At 47.3% G+C, this 21,552-nt stretch overlaps 1 long non-coding RNA gene across 1 annotated transcript; it reads right to left on the reverse strand.

Annotated features, from left to right (window-relative positions):
- Positions 1–7,331: 7,331 nt before the first annotated feature.
- On the reverse strand, positions 7,332–20,603 carry LOC132661691 (uncharacterized). Its single transcript, XR_009602370.3, has 3 exons — positions 16,746–20,603; positions 13,374–15,676; positions 7,332–13,004 (listed from the first exon to the last, which is right to left on the reverse strand). It is a non-coding gene; the product is annotated as an uncharacterized LOC132661691 (long non-coding RNA).
- Between the last annotated feature and the right edge of the window lie 949 nt (positions 20,604–21,552).

The raw sequence follows: 21,552 nt of genomic DNA on the forward strand, positions 1-21,552 counted from the left end.
GGAAAGGTGGCGGCGGGCAGAAATAGTGGGGGTGAGTAGGGTGGGGGCTGGGATCTCCGTGGGGGAGTGGAGGTGGCGGTGGGTGGTGGGGGCATGGGAGGAGGCCACTCAAGGTGGAGACAGAATCCTGTGGGAGGAGGGAGACCTGAGGGAAGGCACCAGCTGCCGCTGTGGCCGGGGGTGGCTCGCAGTCCCCTGCCCCCTCCATCAGCCAGCAGCGGTGGGGCTACTCCTGGGTCCCAGGCCACCCCTTCGCCATTCCTGAAGCTTAGAAAGACAGTGTGGGATGCTGGAAAGGGCCCTGGGGCTTGGCCTCAGAAAAATCTCCTTTGCCTCCAGCTGTGTATCACCTCCAGCCGGGTGACTGTGGGCCAGTTACTTAGCCTCAGTTTCCTCTTCTATAAAATGGGTGAATAACACTCTCATGAGGACTGCATAAGACAAGGAGCAGTGAGGCCTGGGAGGGAAGATAGGCAGCAAGCGTGACTTGTAATAGCTTCTCCAGAACCTTCACAGCCCAGCTTGGAAACCCATGCTCCACACGCCCTCTCTCCATTTAATCCCGATGAGCTCCCTGCGTGGACACACCCCGGTGCTCCCATTTTCCAGATGATGCTGGAGTCCGGTGAGGCCGAGAGCAAGGGTGGAGCCAGCTTTGCGCCTGAGGCTGTGCTGTGCCTCACCTTGCTCTACTGTCCCCTCCCCGGAGACAGGAAACCTCTTCCTTTTATAAACGAAATGAAGCCCAGAGTGGTTGGGGGACTTACCTGAGGTCATTCAGCCTGTCAGAGGCACAGCCAGAGCTGGACTCCGGTGTCTGGACTGTGGTCGTGTTTTCTTGCTTGCACATCATTCAAGACCCACCTTCTTAGGCGGCCCAGCCTGACAACTTTGGGGGGCTCCGGTTCCCCTTCTCTGAGCACAGGAGGCCTGTGTCGCTAATTGCATGGCATGGATGCTTGGCGCCTCTGGCACCACGGTCTTGTCTCGCCAGGGGGGGATTTCAGGTCCTAATGGCCTCCGATGGAGGCCCGCTGGGAGCTTTTGAGGGCTTCTCTCTCACCTCCTCTTCCTCTCCCCCTTGGTCTCTCTGCCCCCGCTCATCAGCTGTCCCTTCCCCTTTCCCAGTCCAAGGCTGTCAGTGTTTGGGGGAGATTATGCAGTGTTGACATTGGAATATGAATTAGGTGGGAGCAGCAGCCAAATATTGGAATTAGGCAAAGCAGGAGCCCAGGCTGGGATCCAACAGCGGCTGGAACATCTGTGTCTTGGCTGTTCCAGATGCCTGACCCCGCCGCCCACCTAAAAACGACTGGTCCCAGAGCCACAGACAAGCTTTGCTGCAGCCAAGGTTTGGCCCTCCGTTTGCCAGCCAGGAGTCCCACGGACCTTGGCCTCATCAGCATTCTCTGTTCTGAGGCTGGGGAGGAGGCAGATGCTTCTGTTGTGATTTGAGGAACAGTCGGAAACCTGCCCAAGAAACTATCCTTCGTTTGAGTGTCTCTAATCCCACCTTTAGTGCTGTTTCTATTGGTCAGACCAGTATTTGTCAAAATGTGTTTCATGGACCCCGAGTTCTGCAGACTGTCAGTAAGTTTTCTGCGAAGGGGCGCTTCATGGCCACGTTCACGAAATGCTGTGTGAAACGGAATGACTGCAGGGCTTCTCAGAGCCTTTGATAGTTTAAGAAGCAAATTATGTGATTTTGCAAAAGGGAGACAGAGTTTGTAGTATTTCCCGAATTTGTTTGATGAGTGACCCTTTCCTCATGCAGAAATGTCTGGGCCAGTGTTAACAGATCTTACTCTAGCCTAGCAGCTGCTGGTACCACAGTCCAGGGCCTGGTAGGAGGTAGACACTCAATGCATATGGGTTGAATCCCAATCTTTTTGAACCGGTTTCTTGCATCTATAAAATGGAATAGCTGCACCTGCCCTGGGTATTTATTTTTTAGATCAAGTGAGAGGACATCATGTGTAGAAGCACATTTTGAACTGCACACTTGTACACATTTCAGGGATGATAACGATCAGCGCGGTTTCTTCTTTTAGCTAATCTAATAAAAGTAGACACTTTGGCAGCTTGGCGATAATGCTCCCCCCGGGGCTTTTCCACTTCCGTCTCCAGGAAGAGGGCCATGTTTAACGCAGCGAGCGTTTCTCCATGTGAGTTCTGAGCCTTCAGTAGCCTTCTTACATGGGGTCGTTCCATGATGAGCTCAGGGCCAGCTTACTGAATGGCAGGACAGGAAGGCACTAGATTCCGGGGCTTGACTCCTGAGTCCAGAGCTCTGTCTGAGCCACTGTGATGCCCGTCTGCTGGCATGGGGCAGGGCAGCAGAGAGCCAGTGACAGAGGCGCCTCCTGGACCAGCTCTCGGGGCCACCATGGCCACTAACCAGTCATCCTTCCCAGTGCCCAGCACTGCCCTAGCCTCCTGCAGACGAACCATGTTTGAGTCTGTTGCCTCGAACACTCCCCATAAGGAGGCCCAGATCTCTGAGTGAGACCTTTGCTGCCCAGACATCAAAGGGGTTATCCTCTCCCTCCCACTCTTCTTCCCCATCCCCCCTCAATGGGTATCGTCTGAATTAGAAACTAAATAAGGCCACATTCTAGAAGGACAGAGATGCCTCCTCCAAGAGGCCCAGAGAAAACTCAGTCATAAAACCAGTGGCCTGGAATCCCTCATTTCTCCTATCCAGGCCTCAGTTTCCCCACTTGTAAGTTGAGGAGTCCCATCTAGCTCTGGCAAAATGTAAGTCTATGGATTGATAGACATCATAATCTTCTTATTTATGAAATATCTCCTTAATTCCCTTTCCTACCGTCTGCCCTACAATGGGGTCCTCATCATATCTCCCCTGTGGGATTCTAGCAGCTTCCTGGGGTGTCTCCCTGCCTCTGGTACTTGTCTACCCACCACGCTGGAGCCAGAGAGATCTGTCTGGGTTCTGTTCTCCTCTTTTCCTTCTCCTGCTTTCAATATTGGGATGGCTTCCTATTGCCCCGGGGAAAAGTCAGTGGCTGCAGCCCATTTCTGCCACCTCTGCACCATTTGGCATGACTCTAAGCCACCTGAATTCCCATGCTTCCCATGCTGTCCCTTGGGCCCAAGATGCCTTCTTCTTTCTCCTTATGATGAAATTGTGGGCGACCTTCAAGACCCCACTTCTTCCCACCCTCTTTTCCTTTCTTCACCTCCCTAGTGCTCCTGTTATAAATGCCTCTCCGGTGTGGTCACACTGCATTCTAAACAGACGTCTACACACTTTTTGCCTCCATAAAGCTCATTATAGTGTCAGCCATCCTACACAGTCCCCGGTATTTAGTGTTTTCTTTAAATTATAAAAATAATACATGCTCTTGCAACATATCCTAATGGTTCAGAAGTGAAAGTGAAATTCCCCCCTTTCTGTTCCTACTGTCAATTTTGCTACTACTACTAATATTTCTTGTGGTTATTCCCCATGTATTCATCTGTATAGTCAGCATCTACGGATGCCCCCAAATCTATTTAACTGGCTTCCATTGTTTCCCATTCCTCACTGCTACAAATATCACTGCAATGGCCATTTCAGATGCAAATATTTCTGAAGGTAAAGTCTTAAAAGTGGGATCACTGGATCACAGAGTATGCACACTCAAAATTGTAATGGCTACTGCCAAACTGTCTTCGGGAAACGTTGAACTATTTACCCCTCCCGGCAACAGTCTTGCACTGATGTTTCAATGTCTGTCTCCTTCACTTGAGAACAAAGCCGGAGTCTTATTTATTATAGTGTCTCTGGCCCATAGTAGGCCCGGTAAATGTTTCTTGAGTCAGTCAATGGGTTGCCAAGCCCTGGACCTCTTTTCAAAGAAAAGTGGATGCCCCTCTGTCTCTAAAAAGTCTGTGAAGTCAACTGTGGGACCAGGAGAACTTGACCATTCTATTCGGCTCTCTGGATTGCAAAAAGAATCTAAGGAGTCCTGGGTACTTCTTTGATAGCGTGGAGTGTGTGGTTTTTGTCTTCATAGCTGGCCTCAAGGATCTTGGTTGTCATGGCAACTCTTGAGTAAGGCCCCCTTTTCTCTTCCCTCCATCTTGGGAGCCCTGGTTGCCATAACAACCACTGGTTCACTCCTCTTCCCTCAACTCTGCCACAGGGGCTCCATCTTCCCTGTGGGGGTGCCACTGTTCTCAGGTCTGGAACAACCTCAATACCACTTGACCCATGCACACTGAGGTCCTCTTGAGAGGAGATCTGAGGTGGATCACTCCTGGGGAGGGGTGGTAGCAGAAAGCAGCATGGTCACTGTGAAGGGGAGAGGGAGGGCCCAGGTGAGGGAAGAGGGAAGGACTTGCTCCTTCCAAGTCCAGTAGAGTCACTGTTGCCTGGTGACTAGAAGATGGGGCTCAGGGGTGGTTTGGGAGGTCAACAAGTTCCCGAGGCTGTGTAGCCGAGCATGCTTCCTCAACATTCCCATTTTAGGTGACAGAGCACAGTGGACACCACTGTCTTGGGCCCACGAGGGGTCCTCAGCCTTGGAGGGAGCAGGAGGCCTGGGCCATGAGGCCACTCACAGGCCCTGCCAAGAGCACCTTGGAGTTTATTGAGGTCCCCATTAGAATGCTTGGAATAGAGAGGCCTGAGGAAGTGAAACGGTGCATTTATTAACATGATGGAATACTTTGCATCCAAATTAAAGGGCTTTGGAGGATTCTGTTGACACTTGGAAAATACTGCTAAGAGAAAAAAGCAGGACCCAAATTGCTATGTGGATATTGACTGCAACTACATAATGCCAGTATGGACTTCTCAGAGACTGGAATTTGGAGGAATGCAATATAAATGCAAATATAGTTTCTCCACACTTGCCTCTCCTCCAGCGTTCCCCCCTCTCTGTGAACAGTCTTGACACCTGCTCTGTTGCCCAAACTAGAAACTTGGGATTCAAACTAGGCTCCTCCCACTGCCCTCATGCCCAATTCCTATTAGTTACAAGTCCTGGTGATTCTGTCTTTGAGTAGTTTTCATGTTTATTCCCCCTTACATGGTGATGGCCTTGAGTTTATCTCTTTGCCATTTCTCACGTGGAAACCACTGTCCTATTCCCCAGTGAGTTTCCCTCCTCCCAGGTGTGTCAGCCCCACTTCCTCACCACATCTGCTATGCTGCTCCCTGAGTGGCAAATCTGGTCATGTGACTCCTCTGCCTCATGCTCCCCATTTGCTCCCAGATCAAAGACAAAATTCTTGGCATACTCCAGTCCTTCACTTTCTCAGCGCCCACCCAGCCTCTTCTCCCCTGAACCTTGCTTCCAGCCATGCAACATTGTAAGCAGTTTTCTTTATTCTTCTTGCCTATGAACACGCAGTTCTCTCTGCCAGGAATACTCTTCCCTGCCTTACCTGCCTGGTCAGCTTCTGTCCACCTTTGAGATTTAGCTCAAGACTTTTCAAGATGTGGAACAAAGAGGTTTCCACTCCATTTTCCTCCTAAAATCTATACAGAAACCACCAGAAGAGGAACAAAAGGCTAAATTCTGTCTTTGAGGGAACTATACTCCCAAACCTTAATACATGCAGGGGAAAGCTGCTAGTGGAAGGATAAATGACTTAGCAGAGAGGTGGAAGATCAAAGCTCTGGATTTATGGGTAGGGAAAGCAAGCTGATTTCTTGTACAGTAGCCCAAAGAGGGTTATGAATTAGAGGTACCAAGTGCCACAGAAAGTGGGATAGAGATAGGAGCTGACAACAAGGGGTTAGTTTTGAAAGTCTGTTAAGGGGCGCCTGGGTGGCTCAGTCGTTAAGCGTCCGACTTCAGCTCAGGTCACGATCTCGCGCTCCGTGAGTTCGAGCCCCGCGTCGGGCTCTGGGCTGATGGCTCAGAGCCTGGAGCCTGCTTCCGATTCTGTGTCTCCCTCTCTCTCTGCCCCTCCCCCGTTCATGCTCTGTCTCTCCCTGTCCCAAAAATAAATAAACGTCAAAAAAAAAAAGTAACAAAAAATAAAAAAAAAAAAGTCTGTTAAATCTTATAAAAAAAGATTTATAAGGGGAAGGGGTGAGTAGTCCTACCAAAACCAGGGGAATTGGGTCTACAGAAAAACTGAGAGACTCCTAGTCCTATCCCCCACCCAACTACAGAGCACCAGAATCAGGCTTATATTTGTACTCCATCCCCTCCCCCCGCTAAGCAGAGAGAAGAATATTTTCTTGGAGGCACTAAACAGCCCCAAAGAAATGACCAATAGATGCTTATATTTAGGGGTCTACAGCAGATAAGCTTGTGGGAGCAATCGAATGTCCTAGGATAGAGCTTATCCCACCAACATGTCAAATTCAAGCACTTAAATTCTGATTGGCCTTTTGGTGTTATACTTTTAAATGTGAACACACAGCCAAAGATCACTGATATGAGGGAAGCTTTCCCTCATTTTTCCCTGAGGAAACATGAACCAAAAAGAAATGGAGATTATGTAGTGAGCAGGACATAAGGTCAAAGAAACCATAATTAATATCTTTAGGGAGATAAAAGAACATGCTGCATCCATGGAAAATTAATGGAATGGAATTAAAAGGAAGGATCAGAGAGCAAGAGAGAACTCTCTTAGAAGTCAAAACTCTCTGGGGTGCCTGGGTGGCTCAGTCGGTTGAGCCTCCGACTTCAGCTCAGGTCATGATCTCACAGTTCATGGGTTCTAGCCCCAAGTGGGGCTCTGTGCTGACAACTCGGAGCCTGGAGCCTGCTTTGGATTTTGTGTCTCCCTCTGTCTCTGCCCTTCCCCCGCTTGTGCTCTGCCTCTCAAAAATGCATAAATGTTAAAAAAAAAAAAAAAAAAGAAGTCAAAACTCTGATAGCAAAATTTAAAAAATATCAAGAGTTGGAAGATGAAGTCAAAAAACTTTCTCGGGAAATATATAGAGATGGGCTAGAGAGGAAGCATAAGAACTTGGGGGATCAATCCTGGGGGCTAACATTCAGCTAACAGGAGTTCTAGAAATAAAGGAGGGAATGAAATTGTCAAAGAAATAATATAAGAAAAATTTCCAGAATCAAAGGACACGAGTTTCCAGATGGTAAGGTCCACTGAGTATCCAACTTAACTGAATGAAAAAAAAAAAAATGCCACATCCAAGCTCCTTATATTCCAAATGCAGAGATCAAGAGTAGTTATTCAAAGGTTCTGGAGAGGAAACGGGATTAGAGTGAAGTATGCGAGCTGCTTGCCTTGTGTGCAAATTTTAAGAGGGCACCAAAAATAGTAATCAAGACTAAAAAAATTAATGCACTCCTTAAAAAAAAAATACAGAATAATTAATGATGAACAAAATAGCAAAATTTAAAATAAAGTCAAGATCTAGCAGGATTGGGATTTGGGTGAGGCAAGCGAGGTTTCTCTGTTTATTTAAGACTGATATTTTGTTCATCAGGATTTTTTTGCATTAAGTTTGATTTTTAAAAATATGCATTAAATATACCTTGATCATCACATTTTTGGTGCTCCTGAAATTTGATGCTCCCTTAAATTTTCCTCTGGAAGCCAGTGCTTCACTCACCTCACCCTGGTCCCTGCCCTGCACAGGAAGGAGGATTGGGAACAACAATGCTTTCAAACTTCTCAATAGCAACGTTGAAAGTTTAAAGACGGTGGAACCAGTGCCTTGAAAAATTCTGACTGGAAGTGTTTGTCTTCCTAGCATTTTATACAACTCAGACTATCAGTTAGATATGGGGGTGAAATAAAGACCTTTCTGGACATAGAGTGTCTGAAAATAACTTACCCTCCTGTGTACCTTCTCTTACAAAACTACTGAAGGATGTACTCAATTAAAACCAGGGAGCAAATAAAGAAGGTGTGGGGTGCAGAAATGGAGACCTCAGCACAGGAGACAGGAAGAAAGGGAATTCCTTGGGTAATGGCTAAAGGAATATTGGGAGGACAGCTTTGCCAGAGAGCAACCAGACCCGATCAGCAGGAAGTCAGAAGGCTCTAGGCGGAGAGGGAGTTTGTCCCCGGGGAAAATAAATGGGACTGACAAATTATCCAACAGGTTTGGTCGTGTGGAAAATTATACTGAGGGCATGGAAAGTTTTAGTCAATTGTTTTTAAAAAAACAAACCTAAGTTGATGAAAACTGAGGTAGTGATTAACAGGAAAAACAAAAAAGAAAAGAAGCAGGGTCATAGTCGACTACTTGACCGAGGAATAAAATCTAGATTCATGGTCATAATTGTGGAAATGTAGAATAAGAATTGAAAAAAAAAAAAAAAAAAGATGTAAGTATTTGGGGAGGATTGGGGGAGGGGAAGAGGGAACGGAAGAAAAACTTCTTGTCTACCACATTAAGACGTCGATGGATGTTTAAGATGATGACTCAAGCTATCTAAGAATAGTGTTATTTACAAATGGAGTGGTAAAGAAGAAACAGCTTTCAAGAGAAGAAGGTGAGGAAGATGGGGTTGGGGGGGCTGCTAATTTACTTGTAAGTCTTTCTTACACTTATTTGGCTTTTCCAAAGATTTATAAGTAATACTTTGAAACAAAACAATGTGGAAAAACAGGTTTGGTTCCTGTTATTTCTGTTATTCCTCTGTAAGTCTTTTTAGCCTCTTCCCTCTGGGAGCCGCTTGAGCATTAGAGCTTGTGTCTCCAGCACTGACATATAGCAGTGGCTTGGAAAGGATTCTTGAAGAGTAAGTGAATTAATTCTTTCAAATACATTGGTTAAGTTCAGAAGAATTAAAAAAAAAAAAGAAAAACGTTTGAAGAGGGTAAACTAGGGAAGCCACACTAACAGTGAGAAAGGTGTGTCTTTCATTGGCTGTCTCAGATGGTAATGACACATTTTTTTTTTTCTTTCACTTCTGGGGGTGGGGTGGGGTTGGTCAAGGTCACAGGCTGGATGGGAACTGATTGGGATTTAGACACAGACCCATCGAGGTGCCTGTTTGGCTCAGTCAGTAGAATGCACGGCTCTTCAACTCAGGGTCATGAGTTGGAGCCCCACGCTGGATGTAGAGATTGCTTAAAAGTAAAAACAGTAGGGGGAGGGGGAATAGAGATAGATACATCTGGGCCCCAACACTATCTCCAGCATTCGCTAGCTGTGAGTTTGAGGCAAGTTACTTCACCTCCCTGAACCTTGGTTTTCCCATCTGAACAGTGGGGAGAATAATGGAGACAAAAAATACTTGTTCTTAAGGATTAGGAAATATAGGCAAAGTGCCTAGCGCACAGTAGGTGCTGGCTGAATGGTGGTTGGTTTTCATAAGCTGCAGGATATTCAGGGACAGTGGCTTTTTCCTCGACCCCACTTCCTGAATTCCGGTCCTTACAGAACCTCCAGGAAACTCCAGCCATTGCGTTACATGCCCTGGACACTGGGCTGGGTGGACAGACCATGTATCAGCAGAGCGGTTCCGAGTATCTACGCGTTTTCAGGGACATCTGAGTCATTCCATTTTGGGAGCTGTGCTGAGATGGATTCAGTGGTTTTGTCTGATTTCTAAACAAAAATTATTTAGGTGGGAACAGATTCAAGTTGAGGTTTCCATGATTTTCACATGACCTTTAAATACCCTGGATTTGAAGTTTCGCTCTTTCCCTAATGAAATTCTGGATCATCTGGGAAGAAAGAAACTTAATTCGATGCTGTTGCCCTGCATGTGTCCTAGCTTCCCTCTTCGTTTCCTTGGCTCCAACAGTCTCTGGCCTCTCTCTTGGCTCCACCCACCCACTCAGCAGGCAGTGGGCCTCCATCCATCCCTCCCTTCCCTCCGTGGGAACTGCTGGCTCAGAAACCCCCAAGCTCCTCCCACTGGCCACAGTGAGAGAGCTTCCGCAAGTTCCTTCTATGTTTAACCCCCCCTTCTCCAAACATTCTCCTACCTGGGCTAGGAACAAGGAAGGAGTCCCCTTATTTACTTAGTAAGATATCTTTATCGTTACTCTTGATTCAGTGATCATTCCCTAACATCCAGTCCTGTTACTCTATGGCCTTTATTCTCGGGACTAATGATCACCTGTATGTATGTGGGTTGTTCCCTTAGCTCTCCCCTTTCCATTCCAGTCCCTCCCTGGAGTTCTACTCTTGAATCTCCAGTGGCCTCCTGGACATTTTCCCTGGGATGTCACCTCTAAGACAGACCCTCCCATCTGTCCCACCTTCTCACTTCCTTGTCTGAGTCAGAGGCTCTTGAAATCCTAGTGTCATTCTCTGCTTCTCTCTTCTTCATTCCTCCCTGCCAACTGCCCCCTTCAGCTTTACTTCTTAAGCCAGCCCTCTGATCTAATCAGGGAGGCCTCCACACTGTCCCCAAACATGTGGTCACTCCTCTGTAATGCGTATAATAATGCCTATAATAACATCTGGGAGGGCACACCAACACAGCTGCTTTTTTCTACAAGTCTTAATGGGCCAATTACATATTCCCTCGGAGCCCAAGGATGTCGCAAAGCATCTTGTCCCAATGACGAAGTTTACCAGTCCCCCAAACCGAGTCACAGACAGTGTGTGGCCTCATCGCTGTACAGAGGCTCTGTCCCTGAGGGACAAGCTCGTGGCCTCTTCTCGTCATTTACTGGAATAGAGATGTGTGCGTGTGTGTGTGTGTGTGTGTGTGTGTGTGTGTGTGAAGTGGTTCTGTGAGGTTTGATGTTCAGAGTTCAGCGCTGTCCTTAGTCCTGGCTCCACCCTGCAGGGGAGTGTTAGATCCTTAAGAATTTAAATTCTCCAAATTCTTAGAGCATGTCTAAGACAAATCAGTTATTCTCTCACTTTCTCTGATGCATTATTATGCTAACAAAGTCCCTGTCTTTTTACTTAATCTTGCCAAGGAGACTGTCTCCTCAAGAATGGGGAGGGGATGCATATCCTTCCCTGCCTCTCATCTCACATTCATCCCTACCCTACCTTCTTTTATGTGGGTCATCTCCTTGGGACGTCTATCTACTTCTGTTCCATTTACGTAGGTACAATCTACCTATTCTCCAAGGTAGGGAGGAGGTCCCAGTCACTTTTGTGTCATGGACCCCTTGGCGATCTGATGTAAACTATAGACTCCTTCTCAAAAAATATGATTTTAAATACATAAAAAGGATTATGAAGGAAACGGATTGTGACGTGCTTATTAAAATATTAAAGCAACAAATTGTGATATAGCAATACTCCGATTCTTTGCTAACACATTAAATAACCACTATAATTTCAACGCAGTGATGAACATAAGTGATACTTTGAGATGTCTGCAATAGTAGATATGATAGGAAAATATCTGTTACATCTACTTCTGTGTTGCGTAGCCCATGTTTATAATGGAAGGCAATGCTAAGTTTCACTTAGAGATTAGTAAACACAGAGATGTAATTTTTCCTTATCCAGGTTCCCAGGTCCCCAGAATTCTGACTGTGGATTCCATGAGTTCTTACTGTGAACTCTTATTGTGGGCCCCGGCTGAGAACCTCAACTCCTTCTTCCCGTATGAAGGTCCCTTTGACTATCACACTTCTATTCGAGTTTTCCCTCATGCTGAACTCTTACAACATTCATTCATTTTTTTTAGAGTTTATTTATTTTGAAAGAGACAGAGAGCAGGGAGGAGCAGAAGGAGAGAGAGAGAGTGAGAGAGAGAACCCCAAACAGGCTCTGCAATGTCAGCACAGAGCCCGACTCCGGGTTCCATCCCACGAACCACGAGATCATGATCTGAGCTGAAATCAAGAGCAGACACTTAACCGACTGAGCCACCCAGGCGCCCCCAACCTGTAACATTCATTCATTTAACATTTTCCAAGATTCCTTATATTCATGTAAGTCATGGTACCTGGTGTTGGAGGCCCATAGAACAATAAGCAAGACCCAGCTTTATAATCAGTGGGCACAATGGACGTATTCCCATCCAAGTATAACCCCAAATGTAACATGAAAAGCATCACGAGAGAGCTTTAAACAAAAGTCTGCAGTATCCCAGCGGAGGCAGAGCTTAATAGTTCAGCTTGGCAAGGAGATGGGGAAGGAAATGTTACGAAAGGAAGGTGGCATTTGAGCTTGGCCCTGTAGAGAGAATAAAATATAAGCGATTTCCACATGGTTTAAGCAGATCTTGCTGGTATTTTTATTTTGTCTTTCCAGAAATAAATATGAGTCTCCAAGCAGGTAGGAACCATGTCTTATGTGGTTTTTTTTGTATATCCCAGAACCTACGACAAGAACTGAGCATGGCTACTCAATATAAGCCTGTTAATTAATTAATGGTGTTTCTTTTTAGTCTCCATATCAGTTAGTGACTGCTGTGTAACAAATTGCTCCAAACCCAATGGCTTTAAACAACAGTGTGTTCTTTCTTGTGGGTCTGTGGGCCGTTCTGCTAATCTGGGCCAGGACCAGAATGATTTTCAAGTTGTGCTTGCAACAAGTTTGCTGCTGTTTCATTAGCCAAAGCACATCTTAGGGCCAGAGTCGATGTGGAGGACACTACCCAGGGGTAAGGATACAGGGAGGCGTAGAAAATCTTGGCCATTAACATAATCAATCTACCATAGTTTTCACAATTAAACAATCAGTGTCAAATTCTTTGTGGACTGGGACAGATCTAAATCAATATATAAATGCATAAATAAATTAAAGTGTAGAGTGGCAGTTTATAAATTCAACTGGTGATGTGGTCTCTCCCATGGCTACATCCTAAGTGTTTGAAGAATGTTATCCACAGAGACTGGCTGGGCCGTCCTTTTATTATTATTTTTTAACTGGGATGCAAACCCACTGAGTTGTCCTTTCATGTTGGATATTCCATCAGTTAAGCATCCCACACAATTTTTCACAGAGATGTTTTCTTTCCCCCTGAGGACATCTGCAACAATCCAGAACACTCTTTCCTTGGTACTTGACTCTGAGTTGCTATAAATATCAGACGTTCTGTCAGCAGCTCAGGGTCACAGCTCAGGTTTCCTGAACCAATATCACTTGCCCCTCTGCCTTGAGTTGTGTTTGTAGAGGCAGAGGCCAGGTAGGCAAACTGAAGTGGAAAATACAGATCAGAAAACTGAAGTGGAAAATACAGATCAGAAAACGTGCTCTCTGAATAACTGAGGCAAAAGTGTGTGTGTGTGTGTGTGTGTGTGTTTCCACTTCAGAAAACTGAAGTGGAAAATACAGATCAGAAAACGTGCTCTCTGAATAACTGAGGCAAAAGTGTGTGTGTGTGTGTGTGTGTGTGTATGTGTGTGTGTGTGTGTGTGTGTACAGGTTTATGCATATAATTGCTTTTAATTCTCCAGGCTTCAATGCAGGTGACAGCCCAATTTGAAAAAATATAAGGGCAGTGTGGAACATATAAAACATGGTGTGTGTGTGGGGGGTGGGGGGGTCGGGGTGTTGCACATACCTGAGTGTGAATCATCTCACCATTTATGGGCTATGAAGCCTCTGGCAGGTGGGTTCGGTCTCTGGGCTCCAAATTTCCCTTATCTGTAAAATGGAATCCTTCATATTCCAACCTCGAAGTCTGTGGTGAAGATGACACGAGCCGCCATGCTTATGAGCATTCAATGAAATGTCGATGTCGTTTCTTACAGATTAAAAAAACCCTGAACTCGGTTACCAATAGCAGGAATATGGTTCTTGGTTAATTTGGGAGAGAGCACGTTGGAGGGCTGCATTCGAATCCCAGCCTCGTCACCAACTAGAGGGCCACACAAGCCTTGGTCTCCTCATTCGTTGAACAGAGCAATTAATACCATCCCACACGGGATCCACAGCCTTGTTTTAGCAAGCAAATGGCATATTGTACGGGGACCTCTTTTGCAGAAGTAATTTGAAATCTCCTTGAATACATCTGAAGAGATGATGCAGTTATGGGTCCCTCCCACATGGGATTTTATGGAGCGCCTACTCTGTGCCCAGCACTCGGCATTGCCCCTGTCGTTAGTGGTGATGCAGAGGAGAAATTGAAATTACAAGCGTGTTTCCTTCCAGATGTTGTTGCTACAGGCTCAAGGTGCTCTTTTAACTGGGACATCAGGCTTTCTTGAAATAGGCAAGAATTCTAGAAACATGACATTGTGCCTGATTCATCGCTTAAACTTGTCGCTGACTCATTCTCTCCTTGATAGTTTCTTCAACACTAATTTTAATTACATCATTTACTTATTGTTTTCTTTTTTTCCCTTGATTTATTCCCTTCTTCACAATTCTTGTTTGTTGTCTCAGTGATTGGGCTGTCTCACCTCTGAGACTTGTGTAAACCCTTTGGATCCTGGAAATAGAAACCGAGTTTTTCACGTACCTCTCATAATGTGTATATGCACCCCCAGGCTGGTATACATGATATACATCAGGAGAAAGAATACTTTTGACTTTGTTAGTATTTCATAGAAATTATCTTACTGAATGCTCTGAGCCATCCCACCAAGTGGATATAACCCCATTAAAAAACTGCAGGAACAGGGGTGCCTGGGTGGCTCAATCAGTTGAGTGTCTGACTCGATTTCGGGGTTGTGAGCTCAAGCCCCATGTTAGGTGTAGAGATTACTTAAAAATAAAATATTGGGGTGCATGGGTGGCTCAGTTGGCTAAGTGTCTGACTCTTGATTTTGGCACAGGTCATGATCCCACAGTTCTCAAGTTCGAGCCCTGTGTCGGGCTCTGTGCTGACAAGTGAGCAGCCTGCTTGGGATTCTCTGTCTCCCTCTCTCTCTGCCCCTCTCCTGCTCTCTGTCTCTCTCAAAATAAATAAATAAACATTTAAAAAAATGCAGGAACAGAGGCTCTAAGAGGGGGCTCTAACTTGCCCAAGGTTAGTGGATAGATTGCAGAAGTGGTCACAAATCTTTATCTTTCCCTGCACCCCACCTTTTGCCACGTCATCTGCAATGTTCATCTTCTCTGACTCTGGGCTTGGCAATGTACCTTGCTCAGGCCCATGGGATAAAGGCAAATGTGATGTAAGAAAAAGCTTGAAAAGTACTTGTGCCATCAGTCTGGTTTGCTTTCTTTCTTGTACTCTGCCACTGCCATGGGGACATGCCTGGGCTGGCCTAATGGAGAATGAGCGACATGTGGAGTGGAGCTGAGTGCCCCCAACTGTCCCAGCTGAGACAGCCTCCATCACTCAAAGGCCAACCAAAGTGTAGGCATGTTAGTGAGCCTTGCCCTAATCAGCAGAACCACTTAGCTAACCATCCCAGATGGGTAAGCAATACGTGCTTATTATCGTATACCCCTGAGGTTTCATGATTATTTGTTTCACGATGTTATTGTAGCAATATATAACTGATCAAATCGGTATACAGGAAAGAGCAGATCCTAGGAATTGGGCAGGCCTAGGTTTGAATTCCAGCTTGCAATTTGGCATGCATTTCTTTTTGAGACTAAATTTTCTGATCCTTAAAATGAGGTATTAGTCCTGCCCTCATAGGGTTACTGGAAGATTAAACACGAGATTAAACACAAGATTAAACTGGAAGATTAAACACAAGATTAAAATAAATAAAGCCCTTGGGACACTGTGGATCGTAGTTGGTGTCCAAAAAATGGTGGCTTCTCACAGTGATGCTCCCAATCACCTCTGGGGCTCTGGTGCTCAGATCAAGGACTGTCCAAATGTGAAGCCGGAAATTTCACATCAACTCAAAGGTAAAACGAAGGCCAGATGGCTTGGTGCTTTGCTGACAATGACGTGCATCTTCCCTGAATCGTCCATTGCAGTATATTGAGCAGCACAGGATGTAAAAAAAAAAAAAAAAAAAAAAAAAAAAATTACTTAAATTGAGGGCACTGAAAATGAAAGGCCAATCTAACATTTTCCTTTGGGCCTGTGGGTTAGCCAAACAGACGGTAGTGAGATGGGAAAGGGGTGTTGCTTTTGCCCTGGGGATGGGTTTGGTTCAGATCAACTCAAAGCACTAGTGGGTGCAGAGGCCCACCTGGTAAAGTTTGCCCTGATGCTCGCTCGTGCCCTCCCACCTGTGCACGCAGTTTTGATGACAGATCATTCAAGAAATGTGAATATTTCCCTAGGAGGTTTTGCTTTGTCGCTTGGCCTTCTTTTCTGAGCCCTTTCCCTTCCTTTGAAGCCATTGTCTAACCGACATGACAAATGTACTCAGCTAAGCTCATGGCTAATTATCTCAAGGGGGAAGGAAAAATAAAACCAACCCAAGGTTGAAATTCAGGGCCATTAACTCTGTAAACTCTTAGAAGTTGTGAGATGCTCATTGAAAATTAAAAAAAAAAATCATACACATTCAAGGAATACTTTTTTTCCTAAACAGAATTAACTTGGGACATTTTCTATAAAATCCAACTCTTTTCCTCTCTCCCTCTTCACTCCTGCCCTGGATAGCTCACTTCTCCTTTTTTTTTTTTTTTTAATTTATTTTTGGGACAGAGAGAGACAGAGCATGAACGGGGGAGGGGCAGAGAGAGAGGGAGACACAGAATCGGAAACAGGCTCCAGGCTCTGAGCCATCAGCCCAGAGCCCGACGCAGGGCTCGAACTCACGGACCGCGAGATCGTGACCTGGCTGAAGTCACACGCTTAACCGACTGCGCCACCCAGGCGCCCCAGCTCACTTCTCTTTATCTTCTCTGGTGGTGGCGATAGGGTGGCCACAGTTAAACGCACCGGGCTCTGCCTCATTGTGCGACCTTGGATACATCACATGGAATCTCTGAGCTCTAGTAAAATGACAGTTCTGTAAGATTTATTTACAAATATATTTTTAGAAGCATAAAATAAGAATTTGTTATTTCTTACAGTTCCACAGGTTGACTGGGCTCATCTGGGAGATTCTTTCTTGGGATTTCTCAAGTGGTTGCATCAGGTAGTGGTTAGAGCTGGAGTCACCTGCAGGCTCCATGGGGCTGGATGTCCAAGATGGCGCACTCTCAGGGGTCGCAGCTGATGCTATGAGCTGGGAACTCGGTTGGCCCTGGCAAATGGAGTACCTCGACCTGGCTTCTCCACGTGGTTTGGGCTTCTCATGGTGTGATGTCTGAGTTCTGAGAGGGAACATTCCAAGATCAGTTGTTCCAAGACACCCCACGTTCAAGGCTCCTTAGGATTTAGACTTGGAAGTACCAAGATATCACTTTTGCTGCACGATTTTGTCTTTTGATGCTAGAATTGATGACTTCATGACCTGGATCCTCTGTCCTCTGGTACTGAATCAGATAGTAGTTCATGATGCCGAGCAGAGAGCCAGCTGGGCCTGGGCACAGAGGGGGCTGTGTCTCATGCTAAAGGTGTACGAATATAATGGCTGCATCGTTCCAATTATCTGGGAAGGGAGCTCAGGGTAGATTGTCATCTCCAGCACCTGCTGCATTCTTTCTGTGCCCACCCCCGGGTTCTGAATCTCTGCCCCTCACTCCACCTTGCCACTCCCCTCCCCTCCCCCACCCCGCTGGGTACAATTACAATGTTAGGCATGTGATAGGCACATAAGGGTGAGAAAGAGAAGATACAGTTCCTGCTTGTTATCTAGATGAGAAGACAAACTACGGAGGGAAAAGATTGCTAAGCAGACAGTGAGCGCTGGAAGCCAAATCAGTGTCAAAGTTAGCAAGTGCTAACGGTGTGTGGGGGAAGGAGAAATGGGAGATGAAGGAGGGAAGGCTTCCTGGAGACAGGAACACAGCAGCTCAGGAAGATAAAGGAACTTTACTAAGGGTGCACAGCTTGCTAGTGACCCAGTCAGGATTTGAACCCAGGACTACCTGCTTTCTCAGCCCAGTCCCTTTTCCACCACAGCAACTGTGAGCTAACTTCAGCTGCTTCCGCTGGGTTTCCCAGTGCCCTCCCCTGCTTCTCTGAGGCTCCTGGCAGACTAAGGGTGTTGCTTTTCTGCACCACTTATTGTAATGACTTCAATTAAACCATCTTGTGCTGGATCAGTGAGCAGCTCTAGGGAATCGATGAGCAAGGCTGGCTACCAGAAAAGCACAGTCTCCTCCCCTTGTCCCTGCCAATCTCAGGGCTGTGCTCCTGTCCCCACACTTGGGGAGGACTCAAGAGAGGAAAATGGGGGCCAGGGGGCAGGCACAAAGAGACAAGGAAGCAGGTGTCTATTACCTTCTGGACATGGAGGGTGCATGGCCGGCCCTTGGGTGCTCATCCTCCCTGGTGCTGCCTGCTGCCTTCCTCTGGTTAATTTGGATTTGCGGCAGCAGCTCCAGGATGATGGGCTGTCCTCACTTGGCTGTCTTCAGTGCAGGCCCAGTCGGCAACGAACCCAGACCCCAAAGGAGAGGGGCCTTTTCCTCACTGGCTACCTGACCTTGGCCAAGTTGCCTCCTCTCTCTGTTCTTGTGGGAAGAACAGTAGGGTGGAAACTGAGACCGATCGGCTGTTATTCTCTGTTTGTCCCTTCTGATGTAGGGTCTCCCCTTCTTTGACCTGCTCTGTGCCCCAGGAGGCTGACCCCTGTGAAACAAATCAATGGGCGCCCTTGCCAGTTGGCTCCAGTCTGGTCTGGCCACTGGTAGAGGAGATTGGAGGGTGGGAGGGGAGAGGGGAGCTCTTTGCAGCCTCAGGAGTCTCTAGCACCCCTTCCTGGGTTCTTTCATCCTGCCCATCTCTCTGTAAGTAGTCCCTCCTCACTAGTCTCTTCAGGTGACCCATTTGAGTTAGAATCTGTTTCCTGCAGGGATGCTGACGCAGCCTCTCAAGGCCCCTTCCAACTCCAAAATCTGATGGGCTCGTGAGGGGGAAGATGCTAGGATCTGGCTGACTCTCAGGGCCCCTCAACGTGGGTTCTCCTGTGATGGGGGTGGGGGTGGGGCGCCCAGGCTGAGGCATCCCAGCTCCTCCAAAGATTTTCCTTCTCTTCCTCCAGTCTCAGCAACCAGGGCCTCAGCTCAGATCCCCATCATATGCTTCTCATCTTCATGCAGCTTCACTGCAGTGTAAGCTATGTGCACTGCCCTGCACCCACTGGGGGCAGTTAGATGGGTGCCCATCCTTGTGGCTCAGGTCTGTCTCCAGCTGGCCTCCAGCCTTCATTCTCATGCCTGTGAAATCACAATCCTTGGGTCACATATGTCACTCACGGCTCATGAGCCTTGACTGGCACTTCTGTGCCTTGAGGCCAAGCCCAACCTCCTTTGAGTAACATACGAGGCCTTCATGACCCGGATTGGAATGCTCCAGGCTCAGCCACCACCACTTCCCATGGATGTTCTGGCCACAGGGAACTTCTTGAGTCACTCCTGCCAAGCTCTCTGCTTTTGCACGAGCTGTTCCCAGACCCGAAGCACCCTGCATCCTTACATCGTTGGTCCTCAGTGTCCCTCTGTGCCTCACAAATCCTCTTTGCTCTCGAGCATCCAACTGAAGCATGGTCGTCCCCCGCCCTGCCACGATGGCCAGTGTGAGCAGGGCCCCATCCCTGTGCTTCTAGCCCATTGAGGGTGTTTCTGCTATTACACTTATCCTGAACCATAAATGGTGCCTGTCTCTCTTATTAGAGTGTGATCAGAGTCTGCCCGTCATATCTGCACCCCCAGCTACTAATTCCCTATGTGGTACATCATCCATCATTCATTCATCCATTCAACACATATTGAGTGCCTGCTATAAGCCAAACACTCCTCTGGCATGGGGGTTAGGGAGTGTACAAGACAGGTGTTCTGGTCATTGAGCTATTGCCCCCCAGCTCCAAATCTACCTGTTACACTCTGCTGTGTGACACTGGGTGGGGACCCTACGAACCGTTTCTCCTTTGTCGCGGGGCTTCCTTTTTCTGCCAGCAGTGGCACTAGAGGGAGGCGGAAGGCAGGAGGCGGAAGTAGGGACCTACCCCATCCTCGTTTGGCAGCTGGATCCCATCAGGATTGCCCTCACATTGGCCCTTTGTCCTGGTGGCAGCAGCTGGTCGGTGCCTTGCTAGAGGGGCGGGGCCTCAGCTCTGTAGGCTCCTCCTCCGAGCTTCTGGAATCCCATAATCCCACCCTAGCTCCTCAGTGCTCCCTTTACATTTTCTCTCCTTCTAATAGGTCTTTAACTGATGTCTTTCGGTGAATTATCACCATTGAAGTATCTAGCACAATTCCTGTTTTCTTAACTGGACCCTGATTGATGCAGTGGGGAAGATCCCTGGTCTGTAGGCCTCAAACCAAGTTGGGGAAGGCAGAGAACAAACCGGTGAAAGGGCAAATGGTAAAAGGTATTGTGATGAAAAAGAAGGCAGGGCAATGCAGGGAGCCTGGGCTGTTTTCGATTGGGTAGCCAGGGAAGGGCTCTCCAAGGTGACACATAAACAGAGAGAGAAAGGCTAAGTTTCCCACCCACGCAAACAGCCAGGGAGGAACATTTCAGGGAAAGGTACCAGCCAGTGCAAAGGCCTTGTGGAGGGAGGGAGGGGTGCTGTAGACCATGAGGTCAAGGCAGGGGCTAGAGCGTGTGGACCTTCTTAGCCACCGGACTTTTTTTTTTGTTTTTAATTCTGAATGTGTCGGGGGTGCCTGGATGGCTCAGGTGGTTGAGCTTCCGACTTCGGCTCAGGTCATGATCTTGCCGTTTGCGAGTTTGAGCCCCACATCAGGCTCTGTGTTGTCAGTGCAGAGCCCCCTTCAGATCCATTGTCTCCCTGTCTGCCCCTCCCCAGCTTGCATGTGCCCCTCCCCCCCATAAACATTAAAAAAAAGTAAATTCTGAATGTGTTGGAAAGCCTTTGGAGGGAAAACATGGGAAATGACAAGATCTGACTTACATTTTTTAAAAAATGTTTATTTTGGGAGAGAGAGAGAGAGAGCACATGAGTGGGGACAGGGGAAGAGAGAGAGAGAGAATCCCAAACAGGCTCTGCACTGTCAGCACAGAGCCGGATGGGGGGCTTGATCTCACAAACCACGAGATCATGACCTGAACTGGAATTAAGAGGTGGACGCTTAGCCGACTGAGCCACCCAGGTGCCCCAGATCTGACTTACATTTTATTTTTTTATTTTTATTTATTTTTTTTTTTCAACGTTTTTTATTTTTATTTTTGGGACAGAGAGAGACAGAGCATGAACGGGGGAGGGGCAGAGAGAGAGGGAGACACAGAATCGGAAACAGGCTCCAGGCTCCGAGCCATCAGCCCAGAGCCTGACGCGGGGCTCGAACTCACGGACCGCGAGATCGTGACCTGGCTGAAGTCGGACGCTTAACCGACTGCGCCACCCAGGCGCCCCTGACTTACATTTTAAAAAGGTCTCTATGTCTGTTGAAGAGGGGACAGTCTGCAGGGTGCAAGCACAGAAGCTCTTGTTCTCCCAGAGCAGGAGACAGGCGCCTCCCAAGGACGAGGGCACTGATACCGAGAGAGCTCACAAGACTTTTCCTCAGTCGCAAGTTTTCGCACTTTGGGCTCCTAGATAGTTTTCCTTTGTGGCTACCCATTCTCTAAGTAAGGTGGACTGATGGAGCTCCAGGAAGAGCATCTCAGCCTCACCTGGGAAGAGGGCAACACTTCCTGGGGAGCCAAACACATGCTCTTAACCGTGTTCCTGCTTTGTGGAAAACCCCGTGGCACCGCCTCGTGGATCGTCCAGGTTGTGCTTTCCTGGTCAGTTGTAATAAGG

This window comes from Panthera onca, chromosome D1 (genome assembly GCF_046562875.1).
Source record: "Panthera onca isolate mPanOnc1 chromosome D1, mPanOnc1 haplotype 2, whole genome shotgun sequence".
NCBI lineage: Eukaryota > Metazoa > Chordata > Mammalia > Carnivora > Felidae > Panthera > Panthera onca.